The following is a 27378-nucleotide window of genomic DNA, read 5'->3' as shown; positions in this document are numbered from 1 at the left end:
AAGCCTGTAGAGTTATGTGGGGGTGTGGTGAGCCATGTGCAGAACTGGCACTTATCCTGGATGAACTTCATACAACTGGACTCAGCTGAACACTCCAACCTGTGCAGATCCCTCTGCAGAGCTTGACTGCCCTCATGGAGATCAACACTGCCACCCAGTTTGGTGTTGTATGCAAACTCACTGAGGGTGCACTCAATCCAGATCATTGATGAAGTTCTGAAGCAGGACTGGCCTCAACACTGAGCCCATGGATCACCAGTAATTATGGGTCGTCACGTGAGTATCACTCCATTTACTACCCCTCTTGGGGCTTGGCTGTCCAGCCAGCTTTAACCCAGCGTGGAGAACACCCACCGAAGCCATGAGCAGCCAGGTTCTCCAGGAGAATGCAGTGGGAGATGTTGTCCAAGGCTTTTTTAAGGTCCAGGTAGAGAACACCCCCAGGCTTTCCCTCATCCGCTAGGCAGGCCACCTTGTCACAAAATGAGATCAGATTCATCAAGCAGGACCTGCCTTTCATAGATCTGTGCTAGCTCGTCCTGACCTCCTGCTTGTCCTATGCTTGCTGTTGGCTGTTGTTCAGGATGATCAGCTCCACAACCTTCCTGGCACTACGATCAGGTTGACAGTCCTAGGAACCTCTTTTCTACGTTTCTTGTAGGTGGGCACCACTTTGACTAACCCCTAGGCTTCTGGTGCCTCCCCAGTATAGCCAGGAGTCTTGATAGTCACCCCTGGGGGAATGCATTTAGAGAAACAGACCAACGGTTTTCACAGTGTTCCTGGATCACGGCATGTCCGTAGCCAAGGACACTTTCCAAAGCACTTTGTCCTCCCTGGACATGAGGTTCACCTGCACCACATGTCCTCTGGGGCTGCAGAGGCAACACAGACAGACATGTCCTCTCCTGCCAGCACTGCACAGTCCAGCCCTTTGTCCCTCTGGTCTTGAGGACAGCTGGGTTTCCTCTCCTTAGGGACATTGCATTTCACCGTTACAGTGCCACCTGCCAACCACCCCAGGATGCTCTGCAGCAAAATTTCGCATGTATTGGACTTTGGGTACTTGGTACCCGCTATTTTTGTTACATGTTTGATCTTGGCCCTGGTGCCACAGCTGAGGTCCAACGCGTCCCTTCTCTGCCATAAAGAACCTAAACCAGGGAGAGCAAGGGGCCAAACTCTTACTTAACCAGCCTGAGGAAGCCTTAGGATCAATGACCTCACATCTTACTGGGGACTTTTCTGACCCCGTGGGTTTACATGGCAAGGGTTTGGGAGTGGTCATGGGGTTTGTAGGGCTGACAAAGGTGAGAAGAGGTCAAGAGTTGGCCCCATGGCCAAGAAAGCCACATTCAGCTGGCTCTGAAATGGACCTGCTACCTCCCTGAGCTCATAAGTAATTCTAGCTGTGAATTCTCTCTGTGAAAAACCAGTGCAAGAAAGGCCATAAGACAGTGTGCAGTGTTTGTAAGAGAAAGGCGTGAGAAACAAGGCACAGGAACAGCCCTACAAACACCAAGTGAGTGAAGAAGGAGGGGGGGCAGTGAGGGAGAGGCTTGCTGGGCTCATGGAGGCCAATAGTCAACCCACTGACCCCGACGTTCACAGGTCAGCACAGCGACAACGTTCCTTTAGGTGTCTGTAGGTTCTTTACATCAGCATTTTAGCATTGCTGCCAGATGGGCCAACAGCTGTGATGCTCAGCTGGATCTGAAACCCTGTGTCAGCCCTGTCCACCTTGGCTCCAGCAGCAAAGGAATGATGGAGTCTCATCTCCCAGGGGCAGTGAGGCAGGAGAGCAGTGGAGTGCAGGTGCCGGGCCTCAGGGTGGCAGGCTGTGGCCAATGCTGGGAACTTTCACTAGGCAGTATCACTCAAGGGAGAAGAATTCAGTGCAAGTGGTCACAAGGAGGCCATGAGGCCCCAGGGCCAGAGGACAACTCGCCTTCTCATAGGCCTTGGTGGCAGAGACAATGGCCGTACGCAAGGGGACAACCCTTGGGTTCTCTTGGTGACTTCCAGCCTTGCCCGTGCCCTTTGCCTTCCATCTCACGCTGTCCTACGCTGTCCCACAGCTGCTGCTTTTCCCCGGCAGGCTGCAGGCACCCATCTGGCTTCCCCACCTTGCTCTCACCCTGCCCTTGCCACACATGCACTCATGTCTGCCCACCCTCACACGCTGTTCCTGCAAACACACAGACATGGACTGATCTCACACTCCTTCTGGACGACGTCTCCCACCACAGCACAAGCCCTTGAGTGACATTTCCTCCTCCTGACCTCCAGTCTCCACTTTCCCAGCTGCACTGGCTGGCAGTGCTTCTCCCTCCTGCTCTTCCCTACCTCCAAGGAAAGCTCCACCACCTGGGAAACCACCCTTCAGGCGGGCATCCCGACCCGTCACCCTCCTGGTGGCCTTTCCCCTGACCATGCCACGGCCTCACCGCGCTCTTCCAAGGCTGCGAGCCTTTCAGCTTCTCGCATAGGCATGAGCAAGCGGTGTGCCTGCTGCTGTGCTGCCATGTTCTCAGGCAGCAGCGACGTGACAAGCAAGAAAGAAGCCCCTGGGTGGAGTGAGCCCAGGTCCTTAGGCAGAGGGGATCTCACAGCCCATGTGCCACCCAGGGGCCTTCTGCTGGCCCTCCCGAGACACGGGCAGATGGAGCTTAACAGCACGTGTCCCAGCCATGAGTCAGGGGCTGCCCTACGCGCTGTTTCAGGCAGAGGTGACCTCACCGCCCCTTTCCCAGGCACATTGCTGCTGTTGGGCTGTCCCCTCCGCAGGCAGAACTGGCCTCACTGCCCCCGTCACAGCCATTGGCTTCCTGCTGGAATGTGAGTCCCTGAGACACAACTGACCACGAGATACCGTCCTCAGCCGTCACCCTGCCCGTGGCCCAGCACCCAGCAGATAAAGGGAAGCTTCTCTCAGCCAATTTATCTCATGGATTTCCTACCTACCGTTTGGGTGGAAGAACATTCCTCAGGGGAACTGCTCTGTTTCTACTGGACCCTGTTTTGTCTCTGCTTCTGCGCCTCTGTTTTCCCTTCTTCCCCCTGCTATCCCATCCCAACTGAGCTCTCCAGGGAAGTGAGTCAATGAGTCCTAGAATATCTCAGGTTGGGAGAGGCCCCTGTAAATCCCCTTGTCCAGCTGTCCTGCTATGGGCAGGGTGAACTGGATGGCATCTCTCAAGGGCTCTGCTCACTTTGGCATCATCCACAGAAGGGTCTGAAAAGCCACTTTGTCAGCTTGTACTGGGAGACAATCAAGACATTCAACACAGTTGGCCCAACTGCTTGCACTGGAAGATGTCACTAGTCAGTGGCCACCAGGAGGACTTGACCACTGGTGACATTTGGTCTTGAGCCCCTGTGGCGTATGATGCACCGACTCTGGGAGCGGATTGAAGGCACAAAGACACTTGAAGACACTTCGAAGACACTTTATTAAAATCAAGCAAGCCTTTTATACCTTTGCAGGGGGCTGACGTGTCAGCCTGTAACTGTGCTCAGCAACTTTCAACTCTGGGCTCTTTTTTTATTACAGACACAGCAGCTCAGCAACTCCCTTTATCTACAAGGCCACAAGCTCTGCAGACCACTCCCTGTCTTCAAGGTTCTCCTCTTGCTCCCATGGCCTCCTTCCAACAGGCATAACTGTGTCTCTCTCCCAAGGTCGGGTTTCGCCCCTGACGCCGTTGAGCTAGCTCGAGACATAGCCACAAGCCGCCAGGCAACTTCCCACCCACAGTGTCCTCCATTTCTTCACTCCAGAAGTCACCCATCTGCCTATACAGAAACGGCAGGAGAAAAAGTCAAACCCCTTGCAAAGGTCCAGGTACGAAACATTCCCTTCTTGCCTCAATACGTATGGGTGCAGCAATCCCTTTGATGTCCCACAACTACCTGGAACTGGCTGCAGGAGTATTTCCACCATCATTTCCCCAGACACTACGGTGAGGATGACCAGCCTGTATTTCTCCCAATTGTCCTTCTTGCTTTTCCTGAACAAAGGCTGGATGTCTGCCTTTTGCCAGGACCCCAGAACCTCCCTGATTGCTCAGACACATTTGAGGGCACCATCCAGAAAGGGTGCCGTGATCAGGCAGAGGCACTTGCAATGAGCCTGCCCAAGGCAGGTGAGATGAATCTCCCTGGGACAGTGGCCTTTGTTCCTGCAGTCACACGCAGGAACGGCGGTGCCCTGGGAGGTGTCCCTACCTCAGCTGGCGTCACGCACTCCTGGCATGGTTGAACCCCAGCCTCACGCACACAGGGGTGCTCAGAGGCACGAGCCCGTCCCTGGCACGTGCGGAGGCAGAGCACTGCAGCGGGCACAGTGACTGCCTGGCCTCCTGCTGCCCCTGCCAGAGGCTGGCAGCACCTCAGCCCGGGGGTGTCGCGCCCTGCTCGGCACCTCGCGGAGATGGCCCTCGTCATGAGCAATGGGCACGGGGACCTCGGTTCAAGGAAGCACGTTGCAGTGCTGCATTCTGGTGGTCTCCACAAATCCAGAACATTTGATGGAGGCCAGCACCATCACAGAGTGCCCGTTGCCTGCCCCTGCCTGCGCTCACAGGACTGCCACGCAGCACGGCGGTGACCAAGCTGCCAGAGCACTCAGGGCTTACACCAAGGCAGGGGGTCAGAAGGGGAGTGTGGAAGTGGAAGGAGGACAGTATTGGAGAGCCAAAAGTGGTGGTGTTCCCTGGTACTGCTGCCATGCCAGGAACCTTTTCCCCTCTGTCTGTGGATACAGGAACTACCCCTGCAGCTCCAGAAAGGCCTTGGAAGGAAGAATCCCAGGAAAAACATAGTGGTTTAATGGCCCTTTGGCTTTGTTAGATGAAGAGAGAGCAGGGCACCTTCAGAAAAGAAAACCACAGAAGGAATTTAGAATGGGGACGACACCTTTATCAGAAATGAAATACCATGAGCAACTACAACAAATTCAGAAGACAGTCTGGGTCTGTGATAAATTACATTATAAATGCTATTCATAAATTTATTCATTCAGAAAAACATCCATCTATCAGTTTGAACATTGCACCCTTGAGCTCCTCATTCCTCATGCTGTAGATGAGGGGGTTCAGTGCTGGAGGCACCACCGAGTATAGAACTGACACCACCAGGTCAAGGGATGGGAAGGAGATGGAGAGAGGCTTCAGGTATGCAAACAAGACGGTACTGACAAAAAGGGAGACCACGGCCAGGTGAGGGAGGCACGTGGAAAAGGCTTTGTGCCGTCCCTGCTCAGAGGGGATCCTCAGCACAGCCCTGAAGATCTGCACGTAGGACAGAACAATGAAAACAAAACACCCAAAGAATAAAAAGGCACTACCCACAAGAAGCTCAACTTCCCTGAGGTAGGTGTGTGAGCAGGAGAGCTTGAGGATCTGTGGGATTTCACAGAAGACCTGTCCCAGGGCATTGCCTTGGCAGAGGGGCAGTGACAGTGTATTGGCCGTGTGCAGCATAGCACAGAGAAACCCACTGGCCCAGGCAGCTGCTGCCATGTGGACACAAGCTCTGCTGCCCAGCAGGGTCCCGTAGTGCAGGGGCTGGCAGATGGCCACAAAGCGGTCATAGGCCATGACGGTGAGGAGAAAATACTCTGCTGAAAGGAAAAAGACAATCAGGAAGAGCTGTGCAGCACATCCTGAGTAGGAGATGTCCCTGGTGTCCCAGAAGGAGTTGGCCATGGCTTTGGGGACAATAGTGGAGATGGAGCCCAGGTCGAGGAGGGAGAGGTTGAGGAGGAAGAAGTACAGGGGGTGTGCAGGTGGTGGTTGCACACTATGGTGGTGATGATGAGTCCGTTGGCCATGAGGGCAGCCAGGTAGATGCCCAGGGAGAGCCAGAAGTGCAAGAGCTGCAGCTCCCGCGTGTCTGCAAATGCCAGGAGGAGGAACTGGGTGATGGAGCTGCTGTTGGACATCTGCTGCCTCTGGGCATATGAACCTGTCATAGGAGAAGAAGACAGTGATAATTTAGGGGAGACTTCTGCAAGCAAAATCAAAGCCATTTCCCACAGACCACCCCCCCGTCACACACAGACATCCCTCTCTTTTCTCGGAGACCTTCCTGCAGCTGTGTGGCTGCAGCCCTGCTTGGTGCTGGCCGTGTGGGCGATGAAGGGCAGGGCGTCTGCCAACGGGCTCTTGACCAGCCAGCCCCACTCTGCAGCAGTGGGTGGGGGCAGGGACCAGTCCTGGTGTTTAACTTTGTCCTGTGAAACCAGTGCCAACGCAGAAGGGCTGGTCAGCGTCTGCAGCGCCAGTGCTAAGGAACGGGAAGGGTGAAGGCATTTTAAGGGAGTTTTAGTTATTTTCACAGCTCCCCTCCATCTCTCCTGTTGAATATTCTCGGATGTCAGAAACTCAGAGCATTTTTGCTGCCCTCCGGTGGAACAGAGTGAGGTCTGTGAGGCAAGAGGATTGCCTGTGGGTGAGTGCACAGTGGGGGGAGGTGGTCTGTCCATCTGGTTCCCGGTTTCTGTGGGCTTGCACCTTTCTGAGATGAATGGTGGCCACACTCCCATGTTACCCTGAAATACCACAATACACTGCTGAGAACAGACTGACCCACCACAGACCAGTAAAGGTTGTAGGCTTTCATCAGAACTCAGCATCCCACCCACAGCAAAGGATACACAGCTCATTTCATCCTCCCCAACAGCGTTTTCTCCATCACAGAAACTCTACGCCTCTACGTGGGGCTTTCAGATCACTAATGGGTGCGAGGGGACAGGTTTCCATTCTGGAGGGCAACTCACTGCTTGGAAGGGAACTTCAAGGAGGTAGCCAAGTGCCCTAACAAGAGCATCAGGTTCAGGGAGAACCAGCCCATTGCCCAGCCCCACATAGGGCATTGCCCACAGCCCCACAGCTGAGAGAAAAGCTGGGACACCTGTTCCCATGGACACACCTGCAGGAGAGGACCCACAAGGTCAGAGTGTGACTCTGCAGCTGAAACACCCAGCCCCAGAGAGCCTGACAGCAAGAGCAAGAGAATAAAACTAACCCCAAAAGTCAGAGAAAGAAGTAAAATTGCACTGACGGTCTAGGTAACAGTGTCCAGGGCGAGCGTGCCAGGCACTGAGGGCAGCGTTGCCCTTGCCCAGCTCTGCTCGCCACCTCCCACACACCAACATTGCCGGGCAGCTGCTCTCAGCCCCTGTGCTCTGCAGAAGGACCGGGGCACGTGGCTGCAGAGCTGCACCGCGGCTCTGCTGGAGCTCTGGCTGCAGAGGGGGTGGCTCACACCTCGGGACCCCCAGCCCTGAGGGCAGAGGCTTTGCTGGGGGGAGAGCAGCCAGGGGGATGCCTCAGAGAAAGGGGTCTGCACTGCACATGGTCAGAGAGAGCTTTCTGATTCTGCTTTCAACAACAATTCTGTCTGAAGTTTCCTATCAGTCCTTGCAATATCCTTGATGTCAGGAGATTTTCCTTGTGGGAGGTATCTCCCTGTGCCAGGTTTTCCCTGTCAGCGCTCACAGACCACATCTCTGCCTCTGTGCACTGGCCCCGCACAAACGTGCCTCTCTGCAGGGCACTGGCTGGGCGCAGGGTCCTGTCCGCAGGGGGAAAAGGGCAGCTCAGAACGACCCTGATGGCTCCAGCAAAGGTGCTGCTGCTGCTGTTCATAGGCGGAGGAGTGGCTGAGGGCACTTCAGGAGGCTCCTGGCAGACCTCCTCATCACTCAGAGTTACAGCTGGCAGTCTCAGGGACATCTTCAAACTCGAGATCTCCATTAACATTTCTGCCTTCCCTCTCCTGCCCCCAACAACAGAAAGCTGAAAACACAGATTGAGGAGAGCCCTGGATTTATCATAGCAATCCCTGTGCTGACCTTCGATACGAGAAGTCTCATCCAGACATATTTTGAGGGTAACCTATCCTTGTAAGCAGCATTCAGCCATGCAGCACACTCTCAACAGCAGAGAGATCCTTCCCTCTCGGGGCTCAGTCCATACGCCCCCAGAGCTGTGGGGAGCCCCCCGGCAGACTGAGAGCTGCCCCTGGCAGGCGGCAGAGCCCCTGCCCCAGCACACAGCCCCCGTGGCTGCAGGGACCCTGCTGGCAAGGACAGCCCTGGGCACCCCTGCCTGCACAGCCACCTTCACAGCCCTGCAGCCGGCCCTGGCACAAGGCAGCCCACATGCCCTGGCCCTCCCACGCCGCAGCAGGGAAGCCCTGCTCTGCAGCACACTGGCCTCCTCCACAGCAAAAGGCTCCCACACGGTCCCACAGGCCGGGGGTGCCCCAGCTGCTGCAGACCCGGCTAGCAACTGCAGAGGCATTGCCCTGCAGCCACACACTTACCGGCTCAAGGGCTCTGCAGATTTCTCCAGCAGGGAGCTCTCAGCAGCCTCCCACCAAGGGCTGCTTTTGAGCTCTCCCTGCCTCCCTCCTCTGCCCCTCTGGGCTCCCTCCAGCTGTCCCTGGGGCTGCAGGGGAACCTGCTGGGCAGCAGGATGAGGCAATCCCTCATGGGCCTTGCCTCACCTGGGGGGACACACTTATTTCCAGCACTGGCAATTCCCTTACTAGAAAAAGTTTTCTGCATGAGTATCAACTTTTGTTAACCCATTACTAGACAGAACACCAGGAAGACTACAGCAAAGGATCCAAGTACTCCTAACGGAGCGTGTGTGTACGTGTGTGTCTGGTGGTTCTGCAGGCAGGGCAGGGAGGATGTCCTCAGTGCTTCAGTAAGCCCTGCAGAGCCCATTTCAGCACTTCATTGCACAGTCCGAGGGCTCAAGACTCAGCTCTCCTTTGCCCAGGCCACGTCTCTGCTCTGAAGCAAAGCCTTTGCACCCACGGGCTCGGGGACACTTGGTACCAGTTGCCTTATGGCCAGGCAGAGCTGGGCTGGTGCCACAGCTGGGGGGCTTCAGCCCAGATGTGCAGCAGTGCTCTCAGCCAGGGGCCCACGCAGAGGCAGCTGGAGCCCGTCCTGTTGCAGACAGAGCTGTGACACTGAGGGAACCAAGTGCCAGGGCAGGTGGCAGAGCTCAGCACAGCTGCTCGGCAAGGACAGCAGCCTCCAACAGGTCCAACATTGAAAATGGAGTTTATGCTTGTGGGGCAATTCCAGGGCACCCGAAGGAGCGTTCCCTCCTTCTGCACAGGCCACAGCCTGCCAGTGTGTGACCTGGGGCCTGCACTCTGCTGCTCTCCTGCCTCACTCCCCCTGGGAGATGAGACTCCACCGTTTCTTTGCTCCTAGAACCAAGGTGGACACGAATGATGCAGGGTTTCAGATCCAGGGGAGCATCACAGCTGCTGGCCCATCTGGCAGCTGTGCTAGAATGCCGATGCAAAGTGCCTGCAGACACCTAAAGGAGCATTGTCACTGTGCTGCCCTGTGACTGTCGGCAGGTGGTTACTTGACCACTGGCTTGCAGGATCCCACCAAGCCTCTGTCTCGCTGCTCCCCTCCTTCTTCACTCACCTTGATGTCTATAGGGTTGTTCTCTCACATAATTCTCACTCCTCTCCCGTTGTGTTTTGTCCTTTCTGCCATAGGGTATCACAGAGGTGCCACTAGAATTGCTTCTTGGCTCAGGTTTGGGCAGGGGCTGGTCCATTTTGGAGTCAAATGAAAGTGGCTGTTATGGCCATGGAGTCAGCTCTTGGTCTCTTCTCACCTCTGCCAGCCCTACAAACACCTCCAAACCACTGCCAAAGCCTGGCCGTGTCAACCCACAGGATCTCTAAATTCCCCAAGAAGATGTGAGGTTATTGATCCTAAGGCTTCCTCACGCTGCTTAAATAAGACTTTTCCCCTTCCTCTCCCTGATTTAGGTTATTTCAGAGCAGAGTTACCCTGAACCACACCTGTGTCACCTGGGCCAAGCTCAGACATGTAACAACAAAAATAATAATGGGTACCAAGTGTCCAAGGTCACACGCCAGCAAAATGTTTTGCTGCAGAGCATGCTGGGGTGGTGGGCAGAGGTCACTGTGAAGGTGAAATGAGATGTCCCTAAGGAGAGCAATCCATGCTGTCCCTGGGACCAGAGACATGCAGGGCTGGACTGTGCAGTGCTGCAGGAGAAGGCATTGCTGCCAGTGATGCCTCTGCAGCCCCAGAGGACATGTGGTTCCCGTGAACCTCATACCCAGAAAGGACAAGGTGCTTTTGATTGTGTCCTTGAGCATGGACATCCCGTGATGCAGGGACACTTTGAAAATCATTGGTCTGTTTCTCTATTGCCTCAGCACAGCGATGACTTTCAACAGTGCTGGCTAACTGGGGAGGCCCAAGAAGGCTGAATGTTAGTCAAGTGGTGCCCACCTACAAGAAGGGTAGGAGGGAGGATCGGGATAACTACAGGCCTGTCAGCCTGATCTTAGTGCCAGGGAAGGTTGTGGAGCTGATCATCCTGAGCGCCATCGCACAGGAGCCGCAGGAAAACCAGGAGGTCAGGACCAGCCTGCATGGGTTTATGAAAGGCAGGTCCTGCCGAATGAATCTGATCTCCTGCTGGGACAAGGTGGCCTGCCCAGTAGATGAGGGAAAGGCTGTGGATGCTGTCTACCTGGACCTTAGGAAAGCCTTTTGGCTCCATCTCCCACTGCATTCTCCTGGAGAAACTGGCTGCTCATGGCTTCGGTGGGTGTTCTCCACGCTGGGTTAGAGCTGGCTGGACAGGCAAGCCCCAAGAGGGGTAGTAAATGGAGTGACATCCAGGTGACGATGGCCCATAAGCAGTGGCGTTCCCCAGGGCTCAGTGCTGGGGCCAGTCCTGTTTCAGAACTTCATCAGTGACCCAGACAAGGGGATTGAGTGCACTTTCAGTGAGTTTGCATACAACATCAAGTGGCGTGGCAGTGTTGATCTCCATGAGGGTAGTAAAGCTCTGCGGAGGCATCTGCACAGGTTGGATAATTTGGATGAGTCCAGTCGTATGAGGTTCAACCAGGAGAAGTGCCAGTTCTGTACTTGAGTCACAACAGCCCCACACAAGGCTACAGGCTTGGGCCAGAGTGGCTGGAAGGCTGCCTGCTGGGGAAGCACCCTGAGGGTGAGGGTTGACAGACGGTTGAGCATGAGCCATCAGTGTGCTGGGGAGGCCGAGAAGGCCAATAGCATCCTGTCTGGTATCAGAAAGAGCGTGGCCAGCAGGACCAGAGCAGTGATGAACCCCCTGTACTCGGCACTGCTGAAGTCAAACCTCAAACAACGTGTTTCTGGTTTGGGCTCCTCTCTTCAAGAGAAACGTTGAGGTCCTGGAGCATTTCCAGAGAAGGGCAACACAACTGGTGAAGGGTCTGGATCCCTGCTTGGATGAAGAGCGACTGAGGGGACTTGAGTTGTTTAGTGTGGGTAGTAGGAGGCTCAGGGGGGACCTTACTGCTCTCTAGAAGTACCTGAAAGGAGGTTGTAGATGGGGTGGGTAGGAGTCTTCTGCCAGATAACAAGTGACAGGACAAGAGGCAAGAGCCTCAAGTTACACCAGGAGAGATTCAGATTGGATATGAGGAAAAACATCTTCACTGCAAAGGTGCTCAAGCATTGGAACCAGGGAGCTGGTGGAATCACCAGCCCTGGAGGTGTTTCAATAGAGGTAGATGCAATTCTTCATGGCATGATTTAGTGATGGAATTGGCCGTCCTGAGTTTACATTTGGATTTGATGATCTTTAAGGTCTTTTCCAAGCTAAATGATTCTCTGTTTCTGTGCTTCTATGATATTGCAAGCCTACCTAGACAAGTTGCTGAGAAAGTTGGTTTAGGTGACCCTGCCTCAGCTGGAGGGGTGGACGCGATGACCTCCAGAGGTCAGTCCGACCTGAAAAAACACCATAGAGCTATAAAGGCATATATAAAATGCGTCAACACAAATAGAGGGGCTGAGCTGAAAATGAGTTTGTGGGAAATGGCTTGTGGGAAAGATATTTGACAAATCTGATGAAACAAGCATGCTCTTCTGTGGTCAGGACCTGGGCCAGAATGAGGGTGATGGAGGGGTGTGGCATTGGGAGGGAAAAACGGTCTCAGGAACTCCTCATGCAGGAGGACGTGCCTGGCTGCGAGGGGCCTGTGAGGTCAGTTCTGCCTCTGGAGGTGACAGGCCAGCATCAGGAACGTGGCTGGGACAGTCCCTCTGCCAAGGGACCCCATAGCCCCATCCAGGAGAAGGGCTGGGATAGGGGTTGTTTTTGCCTGGGGACATGATGGGACAGCAGCAGGCACATGGCTTGGTCATGTCCCTGGAAGAAGCTGAAAGGCCAGCAGCAGTTACGTGGTTTGGGAGACCATGGGAGTATTCCTTCTCTCTGGTGAGAGAGCAGAGCATAAGAAAAGGCTTCCTGGCTGCATTCCCTGCTGGAAGGGTATTTTCTGAGATGGTAAACCTTTCCTGGGCAGGGGAAAACAGCAGGAGAGAGGAAAAAATGTCACCAAGTTTCAACTAGGAAAGCAGAGACTGGAGCTCAGCAGGAAGAACTGTCACTCCAGGGGTCCTGCTGCGGTGCGAGGGCTCAGCCAGAGGGAGCCTGGATCAGCCCATGGTTTGTGTTTCAAGGAACAGCCGGTGAGAGTGGAGGTACCTCAGCAAAGGTATGGCAATGTTGGGGTGAGAGCAAGGCAGGGCAGCGAGATGGTGCCTACAGCCTGCAGGGAAACAGGGGCAGGGCTCCAACCATGCAGGACAGCCTATGGTGGGGATGGCAGAGGGCACTGGCAAGGCTGGAAGGCACCAGTAGAACCCAGGTCTGTGTCCCCTTGGCTGTGGCAGCTGTCTCTGCCTCTGAGGGCCATGACAAGACATGATGTCCTCACGGCACGGGGGCATCGTTGCCTCCTTGCAGCCCCATGGGGAAGCTGGAAGTTGCTGTGCCATTGCTGGCCTTCACTGGGCATTGGATGCCCACCTTCCATGGTCCCCAGGAAGAGCCCTGAGCCCTGTGTGAGGGACAGCACCGACCTCCCCACAGGCTGCAGGTCACGGCTTGGCCTTTCTGCTTCATCAAGCAAGCCAAGGCTTTGCTCAGCAGCAGAGCTGCCTGCACAGCGCCTTTGCCTACCTGCACTCACAGCCTCCAAGGATGGGCTCTAACAAGGCCATGGGGAGGCTTTCTCAGCCATGGCCCTCAGCGGGGCCCATTAACGCTTCCAGGGACGGTGGGCTTTGCTCCTGACTTGGTGTTCTTGAGAGGCTTCTTCAGTCTCCTCTGAACACCTGAAGTCCACAGCACCACAGACACCCTGGGCTCATGACAAGACAGAAAGCCCTTTTGAGCCCAGTCTCCTCCATCAGGGCCATCTGGTCTTCAAGTTTGGCTCCTACACTTCATGAGATAAGTTTCAGCTGCACAGTGAAAGAGAAAGGCAGGTAATGAGCACTTTGGGGAATTGATAGAAGGCTTTTCCAATTGCTATTGATGCACAGTGTCTCCTGAGGAGGTGCAGACAGGTAGGAAAAGCAGTCCCTGCAGCTAATCACTGTGTGGACAGCCTTGCTCCTCAGCTCTCCAGCCTCACGATTTCTTTCCTCAGCTCCATGAGACTTACATCACTTGACATCAGACTTCTTCAACCAACTCTGCAGCTGAATATAGCAAATTCTTGGCAGTAATTATTGGCTGCTTTCCTTAGAGAACAGGGTGTACACAGGAATAAAAGAGGGATTAATTATCGTGTGTGTGTGGGGGGGTAGTAGGTTAGAAATTAATAAATAAAAAATACATTTCTCAGCTGTATACTTGTGAGTTCAAGCAAATCCCCATGAGGTCTATTGCCACTACTGAAGAGTTGCCCATAGGGAAAATTACAGACGCTACTGAAAGACAGTCCAGCTTTTCCTCTCTAAACCTTAAAGCAGAAGCTACATAGGTAAAATGGATTGGAGTGATCAAAGAGAAAGAGGAGGAAGGTATCTGGAGATGAACTTCTTAACCCATAGTTGTAAATCAGGAAACCAGGACGTCAGAATATTCCAATTGACTTCAATTTCATAGAAGGCGCAAACCTTCTGGAACTCACGACAAATATTAAAATGTTTTCCAATTATTTTTTTTTTTACACATGTATCTGTAGAAATTCTCCCACTTTGATCTACGTATACGCAACAGCTGGTATTAAAACCAGCACAGACTCTGCCTTCAGACGCCAGCTTCATATCTAATGCCATTCCAATTTGCACAGCTCTCGGGGCTATTTCTCACACTTCTTCCTGCAAAGCCTTCGTGGCACCTGCAGGGTCCTTGGCCATCTCTTCCATTGCTGTGCATCTCGTTATCGCTGCCTTCTCCCATTCAGGAACCGCTAACCAAGGAGTAACCGAGGCCACAAGCAGGCTGATGATCTGGGCTATCATTATGACACCCATTACATCTGAGAAGCTCATAGGCCACCAGGAGGCATGTGGCCATGAAGGCGAGTTTGAGGTCCCTGGAGTGTCCCATTCTCTTGGGGGATTGGCCATCAGCAGCCCAGATGGTTATGGCTGCAGTAAGAAAGGCACTTGGACTCTGAGACAAAGTGTCATTTCAAATGGCCTTGGTTAGAGCAAACTCTCCTCACACAGAGACAATCGTGTCAGCTGTATTCCGTCCCTTCCGAGGCCGGGAACACGGAGTTTACAGCGTTGGGAGAGTGGTGCAGCAAGAGGGGCAGATCCTGCCTGCAGAAGGCTTATCCCACATTGTCTCCTGTGAGCTCTTGAAGTGTTTTGTGCCAGGGAAACCCATTCTAGTCATCACTTCTCGTGTTCTAAGAGGAGATGTTCACTTGGGAGTTGGTAACTGCAGTCCCAGACAAAGGTAAGGGCGTGCGGTTGGCCATTCACCAGCAGCTTCCTGCAGATTTCTTCTTCCAATATGGCTTGTTCTGCAACCCAGGGACACACTCAGCACAGGTCAGCCTGAAGGCCAAGAGGTACATGGAGCACAGCACAGGCCTGCTCAGGTTTGCTGTGACACTCATCACTAAGTCCTGCATGTGCAAAGGTCTTCTGCTCAGATTCTCTCAACCTCCTGACGAAGGTTAGAAGGAGAACGACATCTCCTTTAGACCGCTAGAGAAAGGGACCTTTACTTGAAGGCCTTGGTTGAAGGGAAAGTGGAAGATGGTCTGCAGGAGCGGGCTGGAAACTAGGACCATGCGTGGCAATCAGTTAGCTGAAGGGAATGTGCTCGAGCTTGGAGGTCACTAACCCTGGGAAGACAAGGAGTGTGAATAGACACAACAATTAACATGCTGAGCCATGCTGAGAGAGCATAGGGGAGTGGGGGACGGATGCTGGGAAGGAAAGGTAACACCTTGCTGTTAATTGATGGTAGTTAACCATGAGTTGGGGATTGCCTAGGATGCAATGCTTAGCTTCAAGAACCAACCTGTTTAAAACGCGCAGCTTCAAGAACCAACCTGTCTAAAACGCGCAGCTTCAAGAACCAATCTGTTTAAAACGCGCAGCTTCAAGAACCAACTGTTTAAAACATGCAGCTTCAAGAACCAATCTGTTTAAAACACACAGCTTCAAGAACCAATCTGTTTAAAACGCGCAGCTTCTGAAATGTATATAAACTCGTGCTACTGTACAATAAATTGACATTGGCTTGTATCACCCTGCGTCCCGTCAATCCATCGCAGCAATGATCCCTGGCCAACATGGCACAAACGCTTCCTGGACTTGTTTTGAACAAAAGACAAGGCAGGAATGGTGAAAAATGTGGACGGCACCTTTCAGTCAAGAATGGGTGACTCTGGTAAAGTAGAAATCAAGAGCAAGTCAACAAGACAAACTGTAGCAGGGCTGAGTAGAGAGGAAAGATCCCCTCCACCAACCCTTGGGCAGTGCTCTTCCTAATGCAGGCCAGGATGCCATGGGCCTTATTTGAAAGGTGCAAAGCCAGGAGAAGAGGAGGCTTTGGGGACACCTAATAACAGCCTTCCCATATCTTCTTGGGTCATATCAGCAGGAAAAGGCAGCCAGGGTCTTGCCTCTTGTGCGTGATGGGACTGTGAGGGCCAATGGGCATCAGCTGAAGCAGGGGAAGACAATGTCCTTCCCCATGAAGACAGTCAAGCAGTGGAGCAGATGTCCCACAGAGCTTGTGCCATGTCCATCCTTGGAGCTTTTCAAGCCCCACTTGAAGGAAAGCCTGAGCTACTTGCTTCAACCCCATAACTGATCGTTCTCTGAGCAGCACGTAGGCCTGGACACCTCCGGAGGTCCCTTCCAGCATGAATGATTCTGGATCTGCATCCACCATGGATCTTGCCTTCATGATGGCAGGGAAATCACTCCGGTTTCCAGCAGCGGTTGAAGCCTAACAGAAAGTGTGTCAGGTGACCTGCGACGTTCTTTTCCCACTCCAAGCTTTGCTGCTCAGATGCAGGGCTGCTTGGCTGCTTCCTATGGATTCCTGTTCTTCACCCTTTCCTACCTTTTTCCCTCCTTTCCCATGCACAATTGCTTCTCGGTGACCACCCTTGTATCCTCCCATGCAAGTAGCCCACCTCTCCTTTCCCTTTCCTCCCTGGCCATTGGCTGTCCTCCTTTGCTGATTCTGAGATTTTCACCATAGGTGGCCACTCAGAAGAAGGATTGATCATCCCCCTTGACTCAGCATCATCCCCCTTGACACAGCACTGTTGTGGCCACATCCGGGTGATCTGTGCCTGGGCTTGGAGGTTTCTCATTCTGGAGGAGGGAGGAAAAACTGGAGAGGCTGTGGAGGATGCCTGCCTGGATGGAGCCTGTGGAGACAGACTGAAGGTCCTCAATGTCTTGAGACAGGCAAAGGGGAGCCTCAGGGCACCACAGGAATAGCATGCACCTGCTTGAAGAGGGGTGTCACAGATAAGGGAGTGATTCCTGATAGTGACAGGAAGAGAAAACCTCCGCAAAGTGCTGCTTGGAAAGGTAAGATTGGATGTGAAGAGAAAGAAATGTCCCTCTGAGGGTTGCCCTCTGATGCCGGAGTTCACCCAGAGGGTGCCTGGATTGTCCCATGGCTTTGAGCTTCAAGGAACAAGCAGGGAGGAGGGGAAAAACTTGAGAAAAGGCAGAGAAATGCGGGTGTGAGGGCTGGGTAGGAAAGCAAGGAAGAGTCCAACCGCCAGAGTGGAAAGAGCTGCCACATGGACAGTGTAGGGCAACTTGCAGTGGAGATGGCCCAGGGCTGCAGCAAGGCCGAATGGCCCCACAGGGGGCTGAGGCCTCTGTCCCCCTGGCAATGGCAGCTGCCCATGCCACCAAGGCCTGTGACAGGAAACTGGATTTGGAGGGTCTTCTCTTCTGCCCTCCAAGAGCCTGGGGGTCAGGGCTTGGCCTTTCTGCTTCATACAAAAATCCAAATGTGTTTTGCAGCATTACAGCCACCGACACAGTACCTTTGCCTACCTGCAGGTCTGGCCTCTAATTAGCTCCTCTAACGAGTCCATGGGGACGCTTTGTCAGCGATGGCCCTCAGCGGGACCCATCAATGTTTGAAGGTATTTTCAGTGTTGCTTCTGACTTACATTCCTTGAGTGGTTGGTTCAGCCTGCTCTCAGCAGCTCAGGTTCATGGCAGGAGCCCCCAATGCCCTAAGGAGGTATTTGCCTTTTTCTCATTTCCTTCAAGTCTTGAAGAGCTGTGCAGCTAATTGAATCTGTTCCATTCACGTAGGTAAGAGAGAGGATTTCAAAGTGCATTTGAAAGGAATTATTTTTCATTTCATAGGTTATATTTTGCTCCTGATTAGGTTAGAGAGGAGGTTCTAGCAGCAATCTCCAAGTGATAATGATGCAGAGGATCTCCTCAGGATATCTGGACTGGTAGGAATCGCAGTCCCTTGAGGTCTGACACAGGATGGACAACCTTGCTCTGAATGTCCCCAAGACCACCCTTTTTCTCATTGTCCCCTGGGACTCACATCCCTTCTCCTTACATCAGACTTCTCCCCTCAATTCTGCAGGGGGGTGCTGCAGCTCCTTTGCACCATCCCCACCTGTTTGCCTTAGAGGACTGGCTGCACACAGGTGCAGAAGAATTATTCAGATCTGCAAGCAATGTCAAGAATGATCAAGTGTCATAAATAGGCCAACAGCCTCCACAAGCAGATGCCAATTCCAAGCTGTCTCTGATGAGGTGCCTTTCTGCAAGGGACACTCTCATGAGAAATCTTTTAGGCTGTTAGATCCAGAAAGATAGATCTAAACACAAGGGAAGAGCTGGGTAAGGAGACAGTTTGGCTGCAGGAAGACACGCAAGTTTTTCCTTCCTGAAGCTGAAAACAGCAGTACAGGTGAGAGGTACCTAAAAGACCAAAGACTAAAGGGAGGAGAAAAGTGGTGAATAACTGAAAGAGCCTTTGCTGAGACAATCTGCTGAAAAGATGACTTCAGAAGTCGTCACTGTCTCCTGCCCAGGTGCAAATATGTTAAAGATGAGAGAAAATAAGGGCGTGGTATAACCGTAATAATAATGGTGAAGTTCTGGTATAAAATCAATATTTCCTTGAAGCATCGCTTTTGAAAGCTCCTTGAATTGGCAGAGGTCACTTGTGAGAAAGGACAAGTCAATGTTGCAACTGTCTTGGAAGGAGTCCCTAAGTTTTCTGCCAGGGAAACCCATTCTAGTCATCACTTCTCGTGTTCTAAGAGGAGATGTTCACTTGGGAGTTGGTAACTGCAGTCCCAGACAAAGGTAAGGGCGTGCGGTTGGCCATTCACCAGCAGCTTCCTGCAGATTTCTTCTTCCAATATGGCTTGTTCTGCAACCCAGGGACACACTCAGCACAGCTCAGCCTGAAGGCCAAGAGGTACATGGAGCACAGCACAGGCCTGCTCAGGTTTGCTGTGACACTCATCACTAAGTCCTGCATGTGCAAAGGTCTTCTGCTCAGATTCTCTCAACCTCCTGACGAAGGTTAGAAGGAGAACGACATCTCCTTTAGACCGCTAGAGAAAGGGACCTTTACTTGAAGGCCTTGGTTGAAGGGAAAGTGGAAGATGATCTGCAGGAGCGGGCTGGAAACTAGGACCATGCGTGGCAATCAGTTAGCTGAAGGGAATGTGCTCGAGCTTGGAGGTCACTAACCCTGGGAAGACAAGGAGTGTGAATAGACACAACAATTAACATGCTGAGCCATGCTGAGAGAGCATAGGGGAGTGGGGGATGGATGCTGGGAAGGAAAGGTAACACCTTGCTGTTAATTGATGGTAGTTAACCATGAGTTGGGGATTGCCTAGGATGCAATGCTTAGCTTCAAGAACCAATCTGTTTAAAACGCGCAGCTTCAAGAACCAATCTGTTTAAAACGCGCAGCTTCAAGAACCAACTGTTTAAAACATGCAGCTTCAAGAACCAATCTGTTTAAAACACACAACTTCAAGAACCAATCTGTTTAAAACGTGCAGCTTCTGAAATGTATATAAACTCGTGCTACTGTACAATAAATTGACATTGGCTTGTATCACCCTGCGTCCCATCAATCCATCGCAGCAATGATCCCTGGCCAACATGGCACAAACGCTTCCTGGACTTGTTTTGAACAAAAGACAAGGCAGGAATGGTGAAAAATGTGGACGGCACCTTTCAGTCAAGAATGGGTGACTCTGGTAAAGTAGAAATCAAGAGCAAGTCAACAAGACAAACTGTAGCAGGGCTGAGTAGAGAGGAAAGATCCCCTCCACCAACCCTTGGGCAGTGCTCTTCCTAATGCAGGCCAGGATGCCATGGGCCTTATTTGAAAGGTGCAAAGCCAGGAGAAGAGGAGGCTTTGGGGACACCTAATAACAGCCTTCCCATATCTTCTTGGGTCATATCAGCAGGAAAAGGCAGCCAGGGTCTTGCCTCTTGTGCGTGATGGGACTGTGAGGGCCAATGGGCATCAGCTGAAGCAGGGGAAGACAATGTCCTTCCCCATGAAGACAGTCAAGCAGTGGAGCAGATGTCCCACAGAGCTTGTGCCATGTCCATCCTTGGAGCTTTTCAAGCCCCACTTGAAGGAAAGCCTGAGCTACTTGCTTCAACCCCATAACTGATCGTTCTCTGAGCAGCACGTAGGCCTGGACACCTCCGGAGGTCCCTTCCAGCATGAATGATTCTGGATCTGCATCCACCATGGATCTTGCCTTCATGATGGCAGGGAAATCACTCCGGTTTCCAGCAGCGGTTGAAGCCTAACAGAAAGTGTGTCAGGTGACCTGCGACGTTCTTTTCCCACTCCAAGCTTTGCTGCTCAGATGCAGGGCTGCTTGGCTGCTTCCTATGGATTCCTGTTCTTCACCCTTTCCTACCTTTTTCCCTCCTTTCCCATGCACAATTGCTTCTCGGTGACCACCCTTGTATCCTCCCATGCAAGTAGCCCACCTCTCCTTTCCCTTTCCTCCCTGGCCATTGGCTGTCCTCCTTTGCTGATTCTGAGATTTTCACCATAGGTGGCCACTCAGAAGAAGGATTGATCATCCCCCTTGACTCAGCATCATCCCCCTTGACACAGCACTGTTGTGGCCACATCCGGGTGATCTGTGCCTGGGCTTGGAGGTTTCTCATTCTGGAGGAGGGAGGAAAAACTGGAGAGGCTGTGGAGGATGCCTGCCTGGATGGAGCCTGTGGAGACAGACTGAAGGTCCTCAATGTCTTGAGACAGGCAAAGGGGAGCCTCAGGGCACCACAGGAATAGCATGCACCTGCTTGAAGAGGGGTGTCACAGATAAGGGAGTGATTCCTGATAGTGACAGGAAGAGAAAACCTCCGCAAAGTGCTGCTTGGAAAGGTAAGATTGGATGTGAAGAGAAAGAAATGTCCCTCTGAGGGTTGCCCTCTGATGCCGGAGTTCACCCAGAGGGTGCCTGGATTGTCCCATGGCTTTGAGCTTCAAGGAACAAGCAGGGAGGAGGGGAAAAACTTGAGAAAAGGCAGAGAAATGCGGGTGTGAGGGCTGGGTAGGAAAGCAAGGAAGAGTCCAACCGCCAGAGTGGAAAGAGCTGCCACATGGACAGTGTAGGGCAACTTGCAGTGGAGATGGCCCAGGGCTGCAGCAAGGCCGAATGGCCCCACAGGGGGCTGAGGCCTCTGTCCCCCTGGCAATGGCAGCTGCCCATGCCACCAAGGCCTGTGACAGGAAACTGGATTTGGAGGGTCTTCTCTTCTGCCCTCCAAGAGCCTGGGGGTCAGGGCTTGGCCTTTCTGCTTCATACAAAAATCCAAATGTGTTTTGCAGCATTACAGCCACCGACACAGTACCTTTGCCTACCTGCAGGTCTGGCCTCTAATTAGCTCCTCTAACGAGTCCATGGGGACGCTTTGTCAGCGATGGCCCTCAGCGGGACCCATCAATGTTTGAAGGTATTTTCAGTGTTGCTTCTGACTTACATTCCTTGAGTGGTTGGTTCAGCCTGCTCTCAGCAGCTCAGGTTCATGGCAGGAGCCCCCAATGCCCTAAGGAGGTATTTGCCTTTTTCTCATTTCCTTCAAGTCTTGAAGAGCTGTGCAGCTAATTGAATCTGTTCCATTCACGTAGGTAAGAGAGAGGATTTCAAAGTGCATTTGAAAGGAATTATTTTTCATTTCATAGGTTATATTTTGCTCCTGATTAGGTTAGAGAGGAGGTTCTAGCAGCAATCTCCAAGTGATAATGATGCAGAGGATCTCCTCAGGATATCTGGACTGGTAGGAATCGCAGTCCCTTGAGGTCTGACACAGGATGGACAACCTTGCTCTGAATGTCCCCAAGACCACCCTTTTTCTCATTGTCCCCTGGGACTCACATCCCTTCTCCTTACATCAGACTTCTCCCCTCAATTCTGCAGGGGGGTGCTGCAGCTCCTTTGCACCATCCCCACCTGTTTGCCTTAGAGGACTGGCTGCACACAGGTGCAGAAGAATTATTCAGATCTGCAAGCAATGTCAAGAATGATCAAGTGTCATAAATAGGCCAACAGCCTCCACAAGCAGATGCCAATTCCAAGCTGTCTCTGATGAGGTGCCTTTCTGCAAGGGACACTCTCATGAGAAATCTTTTAGGCTGTTAGATCCAGAAAGATAGATCTAAACACAAGGGAAGAGCTGGGTAAGGAGACAGTTTGGCTGCAGGAAGACACGCAAGTTTTTCCTTCCTGAAGCTGAAAACAGCAGTACAGGTGAGAGGTACCTAAAAGACCAAAGACTAAAGGGAGGAGAAAAGTGGTGAATAACTGAAAGAGCCTTTGCTGAGACAATCTGCTGAAAAGATGACTTCAGAAGTCGTCACTGTCTCCTGCCCAGGTGCAAATATGTTAAAGATGAGAGAAAATAAGGGCGTGGTATAACCGTAATAATAATGGTGAAGTTCTGGTATAAAATCAATATTTCCTTGAAGCATCGCTTTTGAAAGCTCCTTGAATTGGCAGAGGTCACTTGTGAGAAAGGACAAGTCAATGTTGCAACTGTCTTGGAAGGAGTCCCTAAGTTTTCTGCCAGGGAAACCCATTCTAGTCATCACTTCTCGTGTTCTAAGAGGAGATGTTCACTTGGGAGTTGGTAACTGCAGTCCCAGACAAAGGTAAGGGCGTGCGGTTGGCCATTCACCAGCAGCTTCCTGCAGATTTCTTCTTCCAATATGGCTTGTTCTGCAACCCAGGGACACACTCAGCACAGCTCAGCCTGAAGGCCAAGAGGTACATGGAGCACAGCACAGGCCTGCTCAGGTTTGCTGTGACACTCATCACGAAGTCCTGCATGTGCAAAGGTCTTCTGCTCAGATTCTCTCAACCTCCTGACGAAGGTTAGAAGGAGAACGACATCTCCTTTAGACCGCTAGAGAAAGGGACCTTTACTTGAAGGCCTTGGTTGAAGGGAAAGTGGAAGATGATCTGCAGGAGCGGGCTGGAAACTAGGACCATGCGTGGCAATCAGTTAGCTGAAGGGAATGTGCTCGAGCTTGGAGGTCACTAACCCTGGGAAGACAAGGAGTGTGAATAGACACAACAATTAACATGCTGAGCCATGCTGAGAGAGCATAGGGGAGTGGGGGACGGATGCTGGGAAGGAAAGGTAACACCTTGCTGTTAATTGATGGTAGTTAACCATGAGTTGGGGATTGCCTAGGATGCAATGCTTAGCTTCAAGAACCAACCTGTTTAAAACGCGCAGCTTCAAGAACCAATCTGTTTAAAACGCGCAGCTTCAAGAACCAACTGTTTAAAACATGCAGCTTCAAGAACCAACCTGTTTAAAACGCGCAGCTTCAAGAACCAATCTGTTTAAAACGCGCAGCTTCAAGAACCAACCTGTTTAAAACGCGCAGCTTCAAGAACCAATCTGTTTAAAACGCGCAGCTTCAAGAACCAACTGTTTAAAACATGGAGCTTCAAGAACCAATCTGTTTAAAACGCACAGCTTCAAGAACCAATCTGTTTAAAACGCGCAGCTTCAAGAACCAATCTGTTTAAAACGCGCAGCTTCAAGAACCAACTGTTTAAAACATGCAGCTTCAAGAACCAACCTGTTTAAAACGCGCAGCTTCAAGAACCAATCTGTTTAAAACGCGCAGCTTCAAGAACCAACCTGTTTAAAACGCGCAGCTTCAAGAACCAATCTGTTTAAAACGCACAGCTTCAAGAACCAATCTTTTTAAAACGCGCAGCTTCTGAAATGTATATAAACTCGTGCTACTGTACAATAAATTGACATTGGCTTGTATCACCCTGCGTCCCGTCAATCCATCGCAGCAATGATCCCTGGCCAACATGGCACAAACGCTTTCTGGACTTGTTTTGAACAAAAGACAAGGCAGGAATGGTGAAAAATGTGGACGGCACCTTTCAGTCAAGAATGGGTGACTCTGGTAAAGTAGAAATCAAGAGCAAGTCAACAAGACAAACTGTAGCAGGGCTGAGTAGAGAGGAAAGATCCCCTCCACCAACCCTTGGGCAGTGCTCTTCCTAATGCAGCCCAGGATGCCATGGGCCTTATTTGAAAGGTGCAAAGCCAGGAGAAGAGGAGGCTTTGGGGACACCTAATAACAGCCTTCCCATATCTTCTTGGGTCATATCAGCAGGAAAAGGCAGCCAGGGTCTTGCCTCTTGTGCGTGATGGGACTGTGAGGGCCAATGGGCATCAGCTGAAGCAGGGGAAGACAATGTCCTTCCCCATGAAGACAGTCAAGCAGTGGAGCAGATGTCCCACAGAGCTTGTGCCATGTCCATCCTTGGAGCTTTTCAAGCCCCACTTGAAGGAAAGCCTGAGCTACTTGCTTCAACCCCATAACTGATCGTTCTCTGAGCAGCACGTAGGCCTGGACACCTCCGGAGGTCCCTTCCAGCATGAATGATTCTGGATCTGCATCCACCATGGATCTTGCCTTCATGATGGCAGGGAAATCACTCCGGTTTCCAGCAGCGGTTGAAGCCTAACAGAAAGTGTGTCAGGTGACCTGCGACGTTCTTTTCCCACTCCAAGCTTTGCTGCTCAGATGCAGGGCTGCTTGGCTGCTTCCTATGGATTCCTGTTCTTCACCCTTTCCTACCTTTTTCCCTCCTTTCCCATGCACAATTGCTTCTCGGTGACCACCCTTGTATCCTCCCATGCAAGTAGCCCACCTCTCCTTTCCCTTTCCTCCCTGGCCATTGGCTGTCCTCCTTTGCTGATTCTGAGATTTTCACCATAGGTGGCCACTCAGAAGAAGGATTGATCATCCCCCTTGACTCAGCATCATCCCCCTTGACACAGCACTGTTGTGGCCACATCCGGGTGATCTGTGCCTGGGCTTGGAGGTTTCTCATTCTGGAGGAGGGAGGAAAAACTGGAGAGGCTGTGGAGGATGCCTGCCTGGATGGAGCCTGTGGAGACAGACTGAAGGTCCTCAATGTCTTGAGACAGGCAAAGGGGAGCCTCAGGGCACCACAGGAATAGCATGCACCTGCTTGAAGAGGGGTGTCACAGATAAGGGAGTGATTCCTGATAGTGACAGGAAGAGAAAACCTCCGCAAAGTGCTGCTTGGAAAGGTAAGATTGGATGTGAAGAGAAAGAAATGTCCCTCTGAGGGTTGCCCTCTGATGCCGGAGTTCACCCAGAGGGTGCCTGGATTGTCCCATGGCTTTGAGCTTCAAGGAACAAGCAGGGAGGAGGGGAAAAACTTGAGAAAAGGCAGAGAAATGCGGGTGTGAGGGCTGGGTAGGAAAGCAAGGAAGAGTCCAACCGCCAGAGTGGAAAGAGCTGCCACATGGACAGTGTAGGGCAACTTGCAGTGGAGATGGCCCAGGGCTGCAGCAAGGCCGAATGGCCCCACAGGGGGCTGAGGCCTCTGTCCCCCTGGCAATGGCAGCTGCCCATGCCACCAAGGCCTGTGACAGGAAACTGGATTTGGAGGGTCTTCTCTTCTGCCCTCCAAGAGCCTGGGGGTCAGGGCTTGGCCTTTCTGCTTCATACAAAAATCCAAATGTGTTTTGCAGCATTACAGCCACCGACACAGTACCTTTGCCTACCTGCAGGTCTGGCCTCTAATTAGCTCCTCTAACGAGTCCATGGGGACGCTTTGTCAGCGATGGCCCTCAGCGGGACCCATCAATGTTTGAAGGTATTTTCAGTGTTGCTTCTGACTTACATTCCTTGAGTGGTTGGTTCAGCCTGCTCTCAGCAGCTCAGGTTCATGGCAGGAGCCCCCAATGCCCTAAGGAGGTATTTGCCTTTTTCTCATTTCCTTCAAGTCTTGAAGAGCTGTGCAGCTAATTGAATCTGTTCCATTCACGTAGGTAAGAGAGAGGATTTCAAAGTGCATTTGAAAGGAATTATTTTTCATTTCATAGGTTATATTTTGCTCCTGATTAGGTTAGAGAGGAGGTTCTAGCAGCAATCTCCAAGTGATAATGATGCAGAGGATCTCCTCAGGATATCTGGACTGGTAGGAATCGCAGTCCCTTGAGGTCTGACACAGGATGGACAACCTTGCTCTGAATGTCCCCAAGACCACCCTTTTTCTCATTGTCCCCTGGGACTCACATCCCTTCTCCTTACATCAGACTTCTCCCCTCAATTCTGCAGGGGGGTGCTGCAGCTCCTTTGCACCATCCCCACCTGTTTGCCTTAGAGGACTGGCTGCACACAGGTGCAGAAGAATTATTCAGATCTGCAAGCAATGTCAAGAATGATCAAGTGTCATAAATAGGCCAACAGCCTCCACAAGCAGATGCCAATTCCAAGCTGTCTCTGATGAGGTGCCTTTCTGCAAGGGACACTCTCATGAGAAATCTTTTAGGCTGTTAGATCCAGAAAGATAGATCTAAACACAAGGGAAGAGCTGGGTAAGGAGACAGTTTGGCTGCAGGAAGACACGCAAGTTTTTCCTTCCTGAAGCTGAAAACAGCAGTACAGGTGAGAGGTACCTAAAAGACCAAAGACTAAAGGGAGGAGAAAAGTGGTGAATAACTGAAAGAGCCTTTGCTGAGACAATCTGCTGAAAAGATGACTTCAGAAGTCGTCACTGTCTCCTGCCCAGGTGCAAATATGTTAAAGATGAGAGAAAATAAGGGCGTGGTATAACCGTAATAATAATGGTGAAGTTCTGGTATAAAATCAATATTTCCTTGAAGCATCGCTTTTGAAAGCTCCTTGAATTGGCAGAGGTCACTTGTGAGAAAGGACAAGTCAATGTTGCAACTGTCTTGGAAGGAGTCCCTAAGTTTTCTGCCAGGGAAACCCATTCTAGTCATCACTTCTCGTGTTCTAAGAGGAGATGTTCACTTGGGAGTTGGTAACTGCAGTCCCAGACAAAGGTAAGGGCGTGCGGTTGGCCATTCACCAGCAGCTTCCTGCAGATTTCTTCTTCCAATATGGCTTGTTCTGCAACCCAGGGACACACTCAGCACAGCTCAGCCTGAAGGCCAAGAGGTACATGGAGCACAGCACAGGCCTGCTCAGGTTTGCTGTGACACTCATCACTAAGTCCTGCATGTGCAAAGGTCTTCTGCTCAGATTCTCTCAACCTCCTGACGAAGGTTAGAAGGAGAACGACATCTCCTTTAGACCGCTAGAGAAAGGGACCTTTACTTGAAGGCCTTGGTTGAAGGGAAAGTGGAAGATGATCTGCAGGAGCGGGCTGGAAACTAGGACCATGCGTGGCAATCAGTTAGCTGAAGGGAATGTGCTCGAGCTTGGAGGTCACTAACCCTGGGAAGACAAGGAGTGTGAATAGACACAACAATTAACATGCTGAGCCATGCTGAGAGAGCATAGGGGAGTGGGGGATGGATGCTGGGAAGGAAAGGTAACACCTTGCTGTTAATTGATGGTAGTTAACCATGAGTTGGGGATTGCCTAGGATGCAATGCTTAGCTTCAAGAACCAATCTGTTTAAAACGCGCAGCTTCAAGAACCAATCTGTTTAAAACGCGCAGCTTCAAGAACCAACTGTTTAAAACATGCAGCTTCAAGAACCAATCTGTTT

At 51.9% G+C, this 27378-nt stretch overlaps 1 protein-coding gene and 1 pseudogene across 2 annotated transcripts in view; one reads left to right on the top strand and one right to left on the bottom strand.

Moving 5' to 3' along the window:
• Nucleotides 1–27378, top strand: part of LOC308057486 (uncharacterized protein) — a gene marked incomplete at its 5' end in the record, with an annotated part of 607752 nt that overhangs the window by 107575 nt on the left and 472799 nt on the right. The window lies entirely within an intron of this gene.
• On the bottom strand, nucleotides 4288–5962 carry LOC308057457 (olfactory receptor 14C36-like; annotated as a pseudogene). Its single transcript has one exon. The product of its transcript is annotated as an olfactory receptor 14C36-like (transcript).

This window comes from Falco punctatus, assembly GCF_963210335.1.
Source record: "Falco punctatus genome assembly, contig: scaffold_30, whole genome shotgun sequence".
In the NCBI taxonomy this organism is placed as follows: Eukaryota; Metazoa; Chordata; class Aves; order Falconiformes; family Falconidae; genus Falco; species Falco punctatus.
The sequence above is the reverse complement of the archived record's forward strand: the minus strand, read 5'-3'. Positions and strand labels throughout refer to the sequence as shown.